The sequence below is a fragment of the Panthera uncia genome, chromosome B4, assembly GCF_023721935.1.
Source record: "Panthera uncia isolate 11264 chromosome B4, Puncia_PCG_1.0, whole genome shotgun sequence".
Taxonomy (NCBI): domain Eukaryota; kingdom Metazoa; phylum Chordata; class Mammalia; order Carnivora; family Felidae; genus Panthera; species Panthera uncia.
Genome location: NC_064809.1, coordinates 58,479,324 through 58,495,812, shown reverse-complemented (window position 1 = coordinate 58,495,812; position 16,489 = coordinate 58,479,324).

Here is a 16,489-nt window from a genome sequence, read left to right as displayed (position 1 = left end):
AGGAAGGCAGCAAGAGAGGAAGAAAAGGATGCAAAAACTACGAAACAGCCAGAAAACAATAGTATGACATTAGTAAGTCCTTACCTATCAACACTCTAAATGTAAATGGATTGAATTCTCCAATCAGAAGACATAGAGTGGCTAGATGGATTAAAAAACAAGACCCAATTATATGTTGCCTAACAGAGACTTACTTCAGCTTTAAAGACACACAAAGGTTCATCAGTGAAAGGATGGAAAGAGATATCCGATACAAATAGAAACCAAAAGAGAGCAGGTAGCGATACTTATATCAGACAAAATAGACTAAGCCAAAAACAGTACCAAAAGACAAGGGAGTTTATTGCATAATGATAAAGGGGTCAATTCATCAAGAAGATATAACAATCGTAAATACATATGCATTCCAAATCAACCTAAACATATTAAGCACATACTAAGTGGCCAGAAGGGAGAAATAACAATACAATAACAGTAGGGTATTTCAATTTCCCAATTTCAACAATGGACAAAACTGACTGGATGGAAAGGAAACATTTGACTGGAACTATATTCTAAACCAAATGCACCAGCAGACATATATAGAACATTCCATCCAAGAGCAGCAGAATATACATTCTTCTTAAGCCACATGGAACATTCTCTGGGATAGAGCACATGATAGGTCACAAAACAAATCTTAACAAATTTGAGAAGGTTGAAATCATGCAACATGTATTATTTTTTTTTAATTTTTTTTTAACATTTTATTTATTTTTGAGACAGAGAGAGAGCATGAATGGGGGAGGGGCAGAGAGAGAGGGAGACACAGAATCGGAAGCAGGCTCCAGGCTCTGAGCCATCAGCCCAGAGCCCGACGCGGGGCTCGAACTCACGGACCGTGAGATCGTGACCTGAGCTGAAGTCGGACACTTAACCGACTGAGCCACCCAGGCACCCCACAACATGTATTATTTTGACCACCATGTTGTGAAACTGAAATTAATATCAAAAGGAATATTGGAAAATTTACAAATATGTGGAAATTAACACATCCCTGAACAACCAATGGGTCAAAGACGTCAAAAGAGAAATAAAAAAATATCTTGAAACAAATGAAAATGTAAACACAACATACACAAACTTATGCTATTATGCAAAAGAGGGAAGTTTGCAGTGATAAACATCTGCATTAAGAAAAAAAAGATCTCAAATAAACAATCTAATTTTACACCTCATGGAACTAGGAAAAGGAGAACAATTGTAGTCCAAAGTTAGCAGAAAGATCAGAGCAGAAATAAGTGAAATAGAGGTGAGAAAAACAATAGAATCAACAAAACTCAAAACTGGTTTATTAAAAACAAAAAATGGACAAATCTTTAGCTATATTAAGAAAATAAGACTCAAATAAAATTATAAATGAAAGGAGACATTACAGTTGATATTACAGAAATACAAAGGATAAATAAGAGACTACTATTAACAATTATATGCCAATAAATTGGATGACCTAGAAGAGATGGGTAGATCCCTAGAACCATATAATGTACCAAGACTGAATCATGAAAAAATAGAAAATCCGAGCAGACCAATAACAAGGAAATTGAATCAGTAATAAAAAACCTCCCAACAAAGAAAAGCCCAGAACCAGATGGTTTCACTGGTGAATTCTACCAAAGGTTTAAAGAAGTAATGCAAATCCTTCTCAAACTCTTCCAAAAAAATGAAGAAGAGAGAACACTCCCAAACTCATTCTATGAGGTCCCCTTATCTTCATGCTAAGGCCAGATAAAAACACTATAAAAAAAACTACATCTGATGAATATAGATAGAAATTCTCAACAAAATATTAACACAATATTAGCAAATAAAATACAACAGTATATTCAGAAAAGGATTATTTTTACACCATGATCAAGTCAGGTTTATCCCTGGGATGCAAAAATGTTTCAATATACACAAATCAATAAATGTGATACATGACCTTAATAGTATGAAAGATAAAAATCACCTCAATAGGTGTAAAATAGCATTTGACAAAATAAAACATCGTTTCATGACAAAAATGCTCAATAAATTGTGTATAGAAGGAATGTATCTCAACATAGTTAAGGCCATATATGACAAACCCACCACTAACATATTTAATGGTGAAAGGTCCAGAGCTTTTCCTTTAAGTTAGGACCAAGATAAGTGTACCCACTCTCATCACTCATTCAACATAGTACCGGAAGTCCTAGCCAGATAAATCAAGCAAGAAAAAGGGATAAAAGGTACCCAAATCAGAAAAGAAAGAAGCAAAATTGTCTTTGTTTGCAGACGATATTATTTTATATAGAGAAAATCCTGAAGATTCCACCCAAAATCTTGCTGGAACTAATCAAGAATTCAGTAAAGTTTCAGGATAAAAAATCAACATATAGAAATCAGTTACATTTCTGTACACTAACAATAAAATGTCTGAAAAGTAAATAAAGCATCCCCATTTACCGTAGCATCAAAAAGAATACAATACTTAGGAATAAATTAACCTAGGAGGTGAAAGTTCTATGCACTGAAAACTGTAATACATTGATGAAAGAAATTGAAAAAGACACAAAATATGGAAACATATCTCGTGTTCATGGGTTGGAAGAATTAACAATTTTAATATGTCCATACTACATAAAGCCATCTATGGATTCAATGCAATCCCTATGAAATTCCAATGGTGAAAAATTTATTTTCACCAAAATAAAACAGTTTGTATTATTTGTATGGAACCACAAAAGATCTTGAGTAGCCAAATCAATCTTGAGAAAGAACAGAACTGGAGACCTCACATTTCCTCATTTCAAACTACACTACAAACTTATTTAGTCAAAACAGTATAGTTGTTACCATAAAAATAGACACATGGACCAATAGAACAGAATTGAGAGCTCAGAAATAAACCCTCACAGATATGGTCAACTAATATTGTAAAAGGGAGCCAAGAGTACTCAATGGGGAAAGCCTAGTCTCTTTAATAAATGATGTTTCGAAAAAGTGGATATCCGCATGCAGAAGAATGACATTGGCCCCCTACCTCATGAAATCTAACTTGTAATGGATTTCAGACTTAAACCTGAAGCCATAGAACACCACACAAAAGAAGGGAAAAAATTCCTTGACATTAGTCTTAGCAATGATTTTTTTGATATGATCACCAAAGCACAAGCAACAAAAACAAAAATACAAATACAAAAACAAAAACAAAAAAACAAACAAGTGGGATTGTATCAATCTAAAAAAGCTTCTACACAGCAAAAGAAACAATAAAATGCAAAGGCACCTTACAGAATGGGAAAAAAATATTTGCAAACCATAGATTTGATAAGGAGTTAATAAGAAGAAATATAAAGACCTCATAAAAATAGCAAAGAGAGACTGAACAGATATTTTTCCACAGAAGACATACATATGGCCACCAGTACATGAAAAGGTGCTCAACATCGCTAATCACCAGGGAAATGCAAGCCAAAGCCTCAATCAGACATCACCTCACAACTGTTAGAATGGCTATCATTAAAAAGACAAAAGTTAGTAAGTATTGAAGAAGATGTGGAGAAAATGTAACCCTTATAAATCTGTCGGTGGGAGTGTAAATTGGTGCAGCCATGGTAGAAAACAATATGGAGGTTCTAAAACATTAAAAATAGAGCTACCATATGATCCAGCAATCCAATTCTGGGTATGTATCCAAAAGAAATAAAAACCTAATCTTGAAGAGATATCTGCACTCCCATGTTCAGTGCAGCATTATTCACAATAGCAAAGATATGGAAACAAGCTAAGTGTCCATCAATGGATGAATGGATAAAGTAGATATGTTATTTATATATAATAAAATATTGGTCGTGAGAATGAAGGAAATTCTGCCATTTGAGATAACATGGATGGGCCTTGTGGGCATTATGCTAAGTGAAATAAGTAGGACAGAGAATGGTAAATACTGCATGATATGTCTTACATTTTCATAGAGAATGGAAGGGGTGGGGCTTGGTGGGAAATAGGGAAATGCTGGTCAAAAGATACAGACTTTTCAAGTTATAAGACTGGAATAAGTTCTGGGAACCTAATGCACAGCATTGTGATTATAATTAGTAATACTGTGTATTATATACTTGAAAGTTGCTAAGAGAGTAGATATTAAGTGTTCTCACCACAAAAGAGAAATGGTATTTATGTGATGTGATAGAGATGATAGCTAATGCTATGGTGGTAATCATTTTGCAATACATATATGCATTAAATCAAGTGTACACTTTAAATTTACCCAATATTTTATGTCAATTATATTTCCTTTTTTAAATAATTTTTTTTTTTTTTATTTTTGGCACAGAGAGAGACAGAGCATGAACGGGGGAGGGGCAGAGAGAGAGGGAGACACAGAATCGGAAACAGGCTCCAGGCTCTGAGCCATCAGCCCAGAGCCTGACGCAGGGCTCGAACTCACGGACCGCGAGATCGTGACCTGGCTGAAGTCGGACACTTAGCCGACTGCGCCACCCAGGCGCCCCTAAATAATATTTTTAAAATGTTTATTTAGTTTTGAGAGAGAAAGAGAGAGAGACAGAGCACAAGTGTGGGAGGGGCAGAGAGAGATGGAGACACAGAATCAGAAGCAGGCTCCAGGCTCTAAGCTGTCAGCACAGAGCCCGACATGGGACTGGAACTCATGAGCTGCAAGATCATGACCTGGGCCAAAGTCAGATGCTTAACCCACTGAGTCACCCAGGCGTCCCTATGTCAAATATATTTCAAGAAAGGTGGGAAAAAGATGCTACCGACGTAAATCTCCCTCATTTTTGTAATCATAGTGTAATACACAATATTCACAATCCTCTTATTATCACATGATATGTTTGACAAAAATATTACAGTCATAAATATTGTGAGATTTTACCCCACAAAGTTCCATTTTATTTGAATATTGTTCAAAATCACCATGTGGCTATGCACAAACATCATTATAACTTAATATAGCATAGACTTTTTAATGTGTGGATTGCTTGACATTGATGCTTCATGTAAGTATTAAGAATCAACCTGAACAATACACAGCTTAGTTTTGGAGGAAGGTCACCAAGTGTTTGAATTCTTGAATATTGCTCTGTATTCCTGACTTTATGGTACACTTAGGTGCCCTTAGTTGAGGAAAAAACAGTCTATGGTATTTTGTTCAAGATTGTTTTATGAAGCACTGAGTTATTTGCCTTGTTATTACTGGCACATTTCAATTAAAGTTACTAGTACAATTGCACCTATGTAGAGGACAAAAGTGTCCAGATGCTAATTTTGTTATGGACATGTTGCTAATGTGAGCAAATCTAGAAATTTCCATAATATTGTGAAGATTTGAAGGATTAGATTTAATTTAGGAGACTCTGGGATCTGCATTTATACTTATCAAGTTTTATTCCATTCATCTCTTTCCATAATTAAAATGAACATATTCTACTGAACCATATGAAATTGCCATTTTTATTTAAAAAACATAACTGAAAACTGGCAATTTCATATGCTTCACTACATATATTTGTCTTTATATCTTGTCTGAATATTCAACAGAAACTATAAATGTAGGAAGTTGTGAATACTGAAATAATTTCCTTCTAGTGAAAGGTGAAAACTTAATTTAGTGTCTGCTTAGAAGTGTTATTTGTAACATTTTATTTTTTTTAATGCTTATTTATTTTTGAGACGGAGAGGGAGACAGAGCGTGAGCAAGGGAGGGAGGGCAGAGAGAGGGAGACACAGAATCCAAAGCAGGATCCAGGCTCTGAGCTGTCAGCACAGATGAGGGACTCAAACTCACAAACTGTGAGGTTGTGACTTGAGCCCAAGTCTGACGCTTAACTGTCTGAGCCACCCAGGCGCCCCTTATTTGTAACATTTTAAATTAATTCCATTGTTGCTCTGAGTCAATTGAAAATGAAAAGCTCTAAGGGAGAAAAAGTAATATTGAGTTAAAATGCCCCTATAATTTCTTCCTTTGTAAGAAATGGGATAATAGTGAACTTATTTAAATTAGAATATTAAAAGGAGGGGGATATATATTGTCCTTATTTAAAAACTGGCATCATATTACATTTATGTACTTACCAAGTTCAAGGACAGTCATTGTGGATCATGTTTAAAGGGGTAGAAGAGAAGGAAAAATAAAGGTCAGAGTGGTAGAAATAAAGAAATGTCATAGGACCTGTAGAGATGTTCAGAAGGCTGAAGTCTAAGAGAAGGTCAGCCAAAGGATATGTCAGCCAAGATGCTGACAATTACTTCCAAAAAACCATTTCCATGGAATGGTAGAAGTAGAAAGTACATTGCAGCTATTGAGTTATTACTTGAAGGAAGTTAGAAGTAGGGGATATAAGTGTGGTCAGCTGTTTCAGAGGCATTGTAACAAAAGTATCCTTGCCTGTTATGAGAGAACAGAATTGAGGGAAGGTTTGTTATTTTTTGGTAGCCTTAAAATCAATATGATGAGTTTGTTAGCATGCTAAAGGTAAAAATAAAATGGAGAAATAAATATCTAATAATTCTTTGCTCATATATAGTAAAACTTTAACCTATTATAGAATTTATTATTTAGTGTTAAATTATTTGTGTCTTTGTGCTGAAGACTGTAATGATTGACTTGAGTTGGCAATCGATGGCATTTTTCACATTGGGAGATGCTGTTGCCACTGGTGCAATTTCTTTTCTTAATGGATGAGTCTTTACATGATTTGTTTATGGCAGTGGTGGCCTGGGGGAGATAAATTTGCAATTGGCCATCCAAGCTTGCAAGGCAAAATAAATGACTAGAATTAACTGGTAGTGTGTTAATACAATTAACACAGAGGATAAAATTATTTATTGCTCATTCTCTGGCAATTTGATTCATGAATTGTTTATTTTACCTAATTTCTGTATCAATTAGCCCTGTTTCTTATGCAGTTGTTGATGCGTGTGGATTTCTCATAACATTACTTACTTTTTCTCTGGCTAATGATTCCATTTCATAATGTCACAGGAGCTGATATTTTGGAGGCTGGGAGAATGGTGGCTCTTGTTTCTGTGGCTGCGATTACATTTTCTCTGTAAGGCTGACTCTGGGAAGACAGTGGTACCCCTCTCCCTCACTGCGGGGAAGGCAGAGCTTCATACCCATTAGAGGTGGCTTTCAAGGCCTTAATACCTTGAAGGTATCTTAAGGCCTTAGTATCACTTACTAAATTTCCCCCTTGAAACACCTGGGACAGCGGTAAAAGAAAAGTCTTCTATTGCTTACAGGAATGGTAAGCTACACTTTCTGCTCTTACCAGTCAGTATACATACACTTACCAACAGAGCCAGAAAGATATTTCTAATCTAGGGGCTATTTTCTATGCTAATTGAAGCAAGAATGCTGTTTTCAATTAATGACCCACTGTCTGGCTCCAGAATCAGGCAGATCCCATTATATGTCATGTTCTCTGTTGTGCCAATTTTGTATTCTGGTAACATAGCATATGCAAAGTTTGGATGGACATTTCTATCAGGCCTCCCTCTGTAGGTTAAAGGTCACTTCCTGGATTTTTCTGTTAGGACACCATTTCAGAACACTGCCATTGGCTAAACATAAAGCACTGTTATACCAGGATGTAATAGTAGACCCTGGTCTCAGGGTCATTAATACAATTTGTTCAGGTTCAGTGGAATTTAGATAGTCAGTGAGTTTAGCCAAAACAAAAAACCCCCAAAAAACCCCAAAAAACAAAAAAACAAAAAAACAAAAACACCCCAACCAAACAAACAAAAAACAAAAAACCAACCCTCTCTCTTTTCTTTACAAATGGGTAGAAACTGTTTTTTGTGCATGGAGTGTTTAACTGTGGCAGGGAGTATTTCTGGGCAGGTTCAGTTCAATGGTGAAAAGCATCTGAGCAGCCAGGGCCCCAGAATCTGGCATAAAGAATCAATTCCTGAGGGAAACAATGAAAATCCATTCAAAGGGGGGTATCCATGTAGTATTTGATGAGAAGCATTAAATTGCAGCCAGCTGTCTGGGCCTGAAGGATATTCATTTGCTGATTTTATGGCAAGTATCAAGTGAGCTGAGTTGCCATCTTCCAGATCATAAAATGTGTCATGAAGGATTGGGAAATGAAGTCTGTGCCCAATAGTTGATGTTATCAATTGAATCGGATGAACAACTTTTGGAAATGTGTTGGTTTGACCTAGAAGGAGCACACAAGAAACAAATTTCAACAAATATCAACAAATACCAGTCTTCATTTAAATGTTGAAGGATGTCTTGATGATTGACTTGCTTCACCATATTCATTTTTTGACCTGCTTTGTATAGGAAAGTGGGAATGCATCTATTGATACTCAGTAGATATATGTGTGCATTAGTAGGCCACTTTGTGTTTGGGTACCACATAAGTAGCCCCAGAGATGAGTGAAAGAGACTGACTTCTTTCATCTCTGTTTTTAGCCTTTGATTTGGGATACTGCCTCCATCTACTCAAGAGTCAGTTTCATTTGTCTCAAGCTCAGTCAGACCTTCTTCTACCATTTTCTTTCTCCCTCTTGTCTTCCCTCTTCTTTCCTTCTTAATCTTTCCTCATAATCAGTTAATAGATTTTGCATTTTGGCTTGAGGCTGCTTTAATATATTCATAGAATTTGTTAGTTTCCAAATTTCTTAATTCTTTCAGTCTTAAATTAAGTATGAAGAAAATCTTGAAATTAGTTCATCAAGCAACCAAATCTGGGCTGGGGGCAGCGGGCCCAAATTCCTAAACTGATTGTGTGTGTGTGTGTGTGTGTGTGTGTGTGTGTGTGGTTAAGAGCTCAATGGGGAAAAATTTTTTTAATGTTTATTTATTTTTGGAGAGAGAGAGAGACAGAGTGTAAGCAGGGGAGGCACAGAGAGGGAGACACAAAACCTGAAGCAGGCTCCAGGCTCTGAGCTGTCAGCACAGAGTCTAATGTGAGGCTCGAACCAATGAACCATGAGATCATGACCTGAGCAGAAGTCAGACACTTAACCAACTGAGTCATCCAGGCTCCCCTAAATGGGGCAATTTTTTTAAAGTTCAGCATATAAAAGTCATATAATTGAACAAAGGTGTAGAAATGAGCTAGTGCTTGCTGTAATTAACTAACTAAATTAAGACATTTAATTTCAAAGAAGCTGGAGAGAAACTGAAGCTCAGCATTGACATGGTGTGGGGTTGTCTGAGAAGGAAGTTGGAGTGACTTATTATCAGAAAAATGGGAATATGCTTCAATACAACAAGGGTAGGTTGCTTTAGATACTGTGGGTAGCTGAGGTGCCTGGGTGGCTCAGTTGGTTGAGCATCCAACTGTTGGCTCAGGTCATGATCTCACAGCTCATGAGTTCGAGCCCTGCACAGGGTTCTGTGCCTGGATCCTGCTTTGGATTCTGTGTCTCCTTCTCTCTCTCTGCCCCTCCCCTGGCTTGCTCTCTGTCTCTCAGAAAATGAAATAAAATAAAAAATGTTAGATACTGTGGGTAGCACCAAGTTGGCAAGATGCGGAGTGTCATGCTACCGGAAAAAGGATACTGAATCTAGAAGAGAGAATAGGGCACTCACTTAATGAACAAAAAGACTTTTTTTAAAGTGAGACCTGAGCATTGCTGCATGTTTCATGAGACTAGTTAACAGTATATGTTCTGACTCCTAGGGAGATGACTTCAAACAGGCTCAGATTTCATTAGCCTTACCATTCCTTGATGATAGAAATGCTTACCTGGGTGTGACATGTCCTCAGGTTTTTGAGATTCAGAGTGGAGAGCACATGTTGCCAGAATCCTTCTTGCTTGAAGCAATTCATATTTATTGAAAGACAAACTGGTTGCACTTTGTCTAAATAATGTTTCTGGAAACTCTGTAGTGAATCCAGATAAAATGGTGAGCATCTATTTAATTGAGATGCTTACTTCAAACATAGTAAATGCCCCAGAATTAAATATTGTCCATGAAAGTTACCATACAAGTAGGTTTTCATATGAAACAAGTTCTAAGAAAATCATTCTGATGTGGATTATCTTAACCCAGGGATAACAGTTTATATATCATAAACATTCACCACACACTAGGCATTCTGCTAAGTGAATATTTTATTTTATCTTCACAATAAATATACTAGTATAACTGTTATCCTCAATGTATAAATGATTAAAATGAAATAATAAAATTAAGTAACTATCCAAGGTCATACACATAGTATATTATAGAGCTAGATTTTGAACTCCTGTCTGACTATAGATACTGAATTCTTAATCACAGTACTGCAGGTGTTAACAGTATATCATGAGACAGAAGCTAAATGAAAAATGATGGTCTTAACTTTACCAATAGAAATTGAGTTTGTTAGCAAGGATTTATCTGTGATGGACCATAAGGTTGCAATGTCTTATGATTAGTGTCTTTCTGAAATAATTTAGGAACGATAATAAGTAGACAGAGCATAGTGTAAGTGATAGCTTGAAGTTCCTTACAGGACTGTGAAACTTTGACATATCTGAATATTGTATTTAATTTGTATGGGGCATAAGATAATACTGTATTTGTTTGCTGATTTCTTAGGTAGTATATTTTTATTTTTTTTCCTCCTGAAAATGCCTATGTTCCTTGTAGAAATATTGGAAAATACAGAAAATATATGGAAAAGGAAGTTAAAAACTCATAATTTCACTGCAGTTAACATTTAGGTACTCTATTTTAATCTTAATATTTTAACCAACATTTGCTGGTTACTGCTTGTTACTATAAAGATTCACTGAAAAATAGAGCAAATAGAAAATTAACCAACTGCTACAAACTTGCCTTGTATACTGTTAATGTCATAAGAGGTCTCATATCTTTTTTAATGTTTATTTATTTTGGGGAGAGAGCACAACGGGGGGAAGGGCAGAGAGAGGGAGACAGAGGATCCAAAGCAGGCTCCGTGCTGACAGCAAAGAACCTGATGTGGGACTCAAACTCAGGAACTACAAGATCATGACCTGAGCCAAAGTTGGACACTTCACAGACTGACCACCCAGGTGCCCCAGTAGTCCCATATCTTGCTGTGAATACGTTTTTGGAGTTATGTGGGTGATTTAACACCATTTCAGTAGAATCCAGGTTAAACACCATGTTGCCTGGAAAAGGTTTGCTAGTTCTTAAAAATTTGCTGTGAGCTAAATATTCTCTGCCTGAGTACCAGTGAGTAAGAACATGCTTTATAATCTTTGAGCTCATACCTTCTGGTACCTAGAGGACTTTGCAAGTTTGGGAAGCTCAGAAAGGAAGGAAACAGATAAATCATGTAACTGAGTAAATGATGAGGTCTCCTTAGAATAAGGTTGGGTTTTCATAATCATATCACATGTCGAGTCAGATGTGCCATCCCCTACAAAGTTTGTGTTTACGCTCATGCCAAGAGGTAAAATTGTTTCCATAGGAATGGGGAATGAATGAATCTGGTGACAAACTGTAGGAGTCTCAAACATATGTTTATGCTCATGAAGATGCTTTTGTTTTAGCTGACTTGACAGGTGCAACTGGCTGAACTCAAGGGGAAAATGCGAGGCTGCCAATGTCTCCCTTGCTGATGCTGAAAGAGTCAAGAAACTGTAAGATGACTGTACAGATCTTTCCAGGTAGGCTGGAACAGGGCCACTCCAGTTGCTGAGAAATGTTGTCATTGAAGATAGTCCTTCTGAAAGTGTGACTCTATTTTGCATTACTTCCTGAGAGATAGAGGACCCAAGAAAAATGAGGGTACTTGGAGAAGGCAAGTAGGGCTTGTGAATGCCAAGCTTGATTAATCGATTCTGAGACAAGGTCAGATAAAACAGGAGGCTTTTGTACTTTTATTCTGTGGATCAGGGTGTGCTCCTTTATTGCCTATTCTGTAAAGTCTAGTTTTTTTTTTTTTTAAATAACATTGACACTGTGGAAGTTCTACTCTGAAGGAAGTCGACATTTGTGAATGAAGTAGCTATTAATAGAAGGAATAACCTTCTAGGTTTGTTGTCAAGGTCATTTCCTTTAAGAGATTTTGTGACACCAACGTGTGTAGTGGGCTTTTAATCTCCACGTACCTTAGTGTATTTAGAATAAGGTCAGGATCAGGGTTAGGAGCAAACTGTCTTAAGGGAGCAAATAAACTAGGAATTGATGATGCCTCATCTTCAGGGATCTAGTGAAGCAGAGAAAGGTGGGTAATGAAACAGAAAGGCTTGCTTGGTTTTGTTGACATTTCACTGATGTGATTGAGATAGCCCCTAACTGTCTCGGTCTTCTTCTTTGAGATTTGTAAAGTAATATCCAGACTTCTATCTTAAAATATAATATTTGGGGAAGATACTTACAGGAAGCATGATATTGAAAAACTTGTATTAGCTCAGTCAGTAATGTAGAAACCTCATATTCCACAGTCTCTGCTAACCAGTGGAATTCTAAAGAGTGACCTTATAAAGGAAAGGCATGCCTAGGATCTTCAGCCAAGACTGGAGGTTTCCACAGGTGCTTGTTTATCTTGCTTGTGAATGGACTCATAGTCACTAAGGAAGGATCCAAGTGAAATAGTCTGCCAGTGCATATACCAAAAAAGAGATGCTCTTGAACACTAAGACTTTCAGTAGCTGCTTTAACAGTAATTTCAGCTATAATGGTGGAAAACTCCCTTGAGTCTCCTTGAGTCCTAACGCTGAAGATTTAAAAGAATAACACAGCATGGATTATTGCTTTATTAGCAATCCCTTAATTTTATGTAGTTCTTCAGAGTATCCATAGTATTCTCACATACATCATCTCATTGCTACCTCTGATAACGAGGAGGGAAGGAATGGCAATTATTATAATCCTTAGTTTGTGGTTGAAGAACTCATTCAAAGTGGCTAATTAAAATGCCCAAAGACACAGAGTAAGAGCCTGATCCACATTTCAGGTGTCCTGACTTCAAACTGGAAGGTAGGGATTTTAGTGGAAAAGTTGTGGGTTTTGGAGTTAGAAAGTTTATAAGTTCAGTTTGTCACTTAGACTAGTTATATGCTTTTGAGTTATTTAACTGATCTGAGCCTCAGTTTTTTTTCAATATATGAAATTTATTGTCAAATTGGTTTCCATACAACACCCAGTGCTCATCCCAAAAGGTGCCCTCCTCACTACCCATCACCCACCCTGAGCCTCAGTTTTTAAAAATAAAATAGGTAAAATAACATTTTCCTTGCAGACATATTTTGAATATTAATTGATATAAGGTAATTTGCCAGTTTCCTGGCACCCAGATAAGACCTTTACTCTACCGTGCCTTTCCTGTTCCTTTCTTTCCTTTTCCCTTTCCTGGGACCTTTCTTATCTTTCTCCTCCCTGTTTTCTTCCCTGTGTCCTTCTCTTCACCTTACTTGTGTCTTTTCTCCCTTGCACCCTTCCTTTTATTTTTCTGTATCCTCTTCTTTCCATCCTTCCCTTCACTTTGCTTTGCTATATTTCTTCTTTTTAATTTTTATTAAAAATTTTTTTTCAAGTTTGTTTTTGAGGGGGGTGGGGTGGGGAGAGGGCACAGAGAGAGAGGGAGACACAGAATGTGAAACAGGCTCCAGGCTCTGAGCTGTCAGCACAGAGCCTGATGTGAGGCTCAAACTCTAAACGGTGAGATCATGACCTGGGCTGAAGTTGGACACCCAACTGACTGAGCCACCCAGGTGCCCCTATGTTATATTTCTTTATCTCATATTTTTTGCATCTAGACCAACAGGGGATCTCCTTTTAGATGGCAGTACTGGTTAGTGGTCACTGAAGTTACTAAATGTGTTGTCTCTCTCTCTTTTTTTTAATGTTTATTTATTTATTTTGAGAGAGAGAGAGAGAGAGACAGAGACAGAGAGAGAGTATGTGCATGCATGTGAGCAGGAGGAGGGGCAGAGAGAGAATCCCATGGACTGTGAGATCATGACCTCAGCTGAAATCAAGAGTCAGATGCTTAACCGCTCTAGCCAACCAGGTGCTTCGCTCAGTGTGGTTTTTTAAGTAGAAGCGCCCATGGTTGGGTTTCAGTTCAGAGTTGAGTCATGATGCTGACGTCTAGAAGATCTTGGCTATGCTGAGTGGAAATTCAAGCAGTGACTCTCACAGATCCCAAAAGCCTTTGAGTGGGGGATAGCACCAGTTTAATACTGAAATGAGCAGGCTTGCTAAACCAAAAGATTAAGTATAAAAAAGTGTAAAAATTATTCTAGATCTTTTAAGAATAGGAACATGTTATTTATTTTTAGAGTCAAATGAATGGATTATATTTGTGATGCATTCTTAAGGCTTCCATTTCCTCCCTTCATCTCCAAGACTTTCAAACGTGGTAACTGTTATGGAGCCCACAAACCTTGTAAGGTCCCGGCTCTGCTAACTTCTCTAGCCTCATTTCCTGCCACTCCCCAACTTGTGCTGTGTTCCAGCAATACCAAATTTTATGTGGTTTCCTAAACACACAAGGTTTGTTGTAACTGTTGGTTTTTGTACCGATTCAACAGGTCCATACCTGTAAATCATTCCAATGGTTTTTGTAACCATGAAACAAGTCCTTCTTTGAACCTAGAGTGTCTTTCCTCCTTTCCCAGTTAGCTAGCTGCTTCAACTTTAAAAATCCGTCACGGGCATTACTTCATCCAAAAAGTTTTTGCCAGCATCCTTCCCCAAATTGAACTAAGCTACTAATTTAGCCTCTATATCTAATATATGGTGCTGTAACTGCACACATTACTCTATATTCTAATTTTTTAGTTATCATTTTTTACATTTTTGCATACCCTTCTGGACTATTAGACTGAGTTCCTTAGTGGCAGTTTATTCATATTATCTCCTATTCCTAGTTCGGGGATCTGGCAAATAGTGGGCACTCACCAAATCCTTATCTAATGAATGAATAAATAAATGAAAAAAACAATGAAAAAAAAGATGCAATAATATATGTGGAAGCACTTTACAAATTGTGAGTTGCTATGTCGGAGTTAGTGTTATTGGCCTGAACTATAATCTTCATAGTTTTGCATAAAAATCCTTTTAGAAATTAAAAGCAACTTTGCAGAGATAACCTTCAAAAATTTAGGTTAAGTGGAATAGCAAATGACATGGTTATTTCCACATTGGAAAATTATTTGAAGAAAATAAAAAAGAATCGAAATGTAGAACTGTTTTTTTAATCAATTTTTCATAGATACTGCATGAGCACAATATAAAATTCACAGTGTACTTTAAAAAAAAATGTTTATTTTTGAGAGGGCCAGGGAGGGACAGAAAGAGAGGCAGACAGAAGATCTGAAGTGGGCTCTTTGCTGACGGCAGCAACTCCAATTTGGGGCCCGAACTCACGAACCATGAAATCATGACTCGAGCTGAAGTCTGGCACTTAACTAACTGAGCCCCCAGGCGCTCCTTTTTTAACCCCCTCACACTGGTTGCTCAGCTTCCAGTTTCTCTCCCTTACTGCCAGCATAATATTGAGACATATTCTGTGCTTATAAGGCATGCATGTATACAGGACACTGCCTTTTGAAAGAGAAAAAGAGAAAGGACTGCTTTCAATTAATGCATGGTCCCTGAGTGTAAAGTAAAATGACATGAAAAATAAAAGTTAAGTTCTCAAGATTTCATTTATTTCAGGAGGTAGTTTTCCAATTCCATAAATTTCCACAATAAACTTTGCTTTAAGATTCCAGTGAAATGTCTCTTCTTCTTCCCATTTGTGATGGTCTTCTGTTCCTCACTCTTTCTCTAATCTAAGATTTTACTTCTCCAAAGCCTGCCTGGTTCTTTTGACTAAGTCCATAAGGTGAGCACCACACGGAACTGCCCTGCTACTTTTGAATGAAGACACTTGCCCATTTGGAGAAGAAAACAAGCTTTCTCCCCTTACTTCATTTCTAGCCAGCACATGAAGGGTAAAGATGATGGGGGCTATTTGTGTTCACTAGAAACAAAGATCTCCAGACACCAGCACCACGATTTGATGATCTCTTCCGTCATCTTCTAAAGGCAGTCCTTGCAAGGTCTTCGTAGGAGAACCAAATTCCAGCCATCTTGGAAGTTTGATGCTGTGAACGAGTGTAACCTGTTCAATTACACGTGAAACAGTGTCTGAACTTGCCAATAGGAAGAGATTTTAAACTTGCTTGCTCTGTCCCTCTGGCAGAGCCTTGGTACCAAGAGTTAAAGGTCTATATTGAGGTCTTTGTCAAGTTTAATCATAAACAGTTTTTTTAAACCCTAAAAAAAAAACATTCTTTCATCTTAGGCTTATAAAGTCCTTAAGAAAAAACACAAACTTTGAGTACAAATCACAAAATAATCATTAAACTCATTAAAATACTTTGCTAAAGGGGTGCCTGGGTGGCTCATCAGTGAAGCGTCCGACTTTGGCTCAGGTCATGATCTCACAGTTCATAGGTTCAATCCCCCTGTTGGGCTCTGTGCTGACAGCTCAGAGTCCGGAGCCTGCTTCGGATTCTGTGT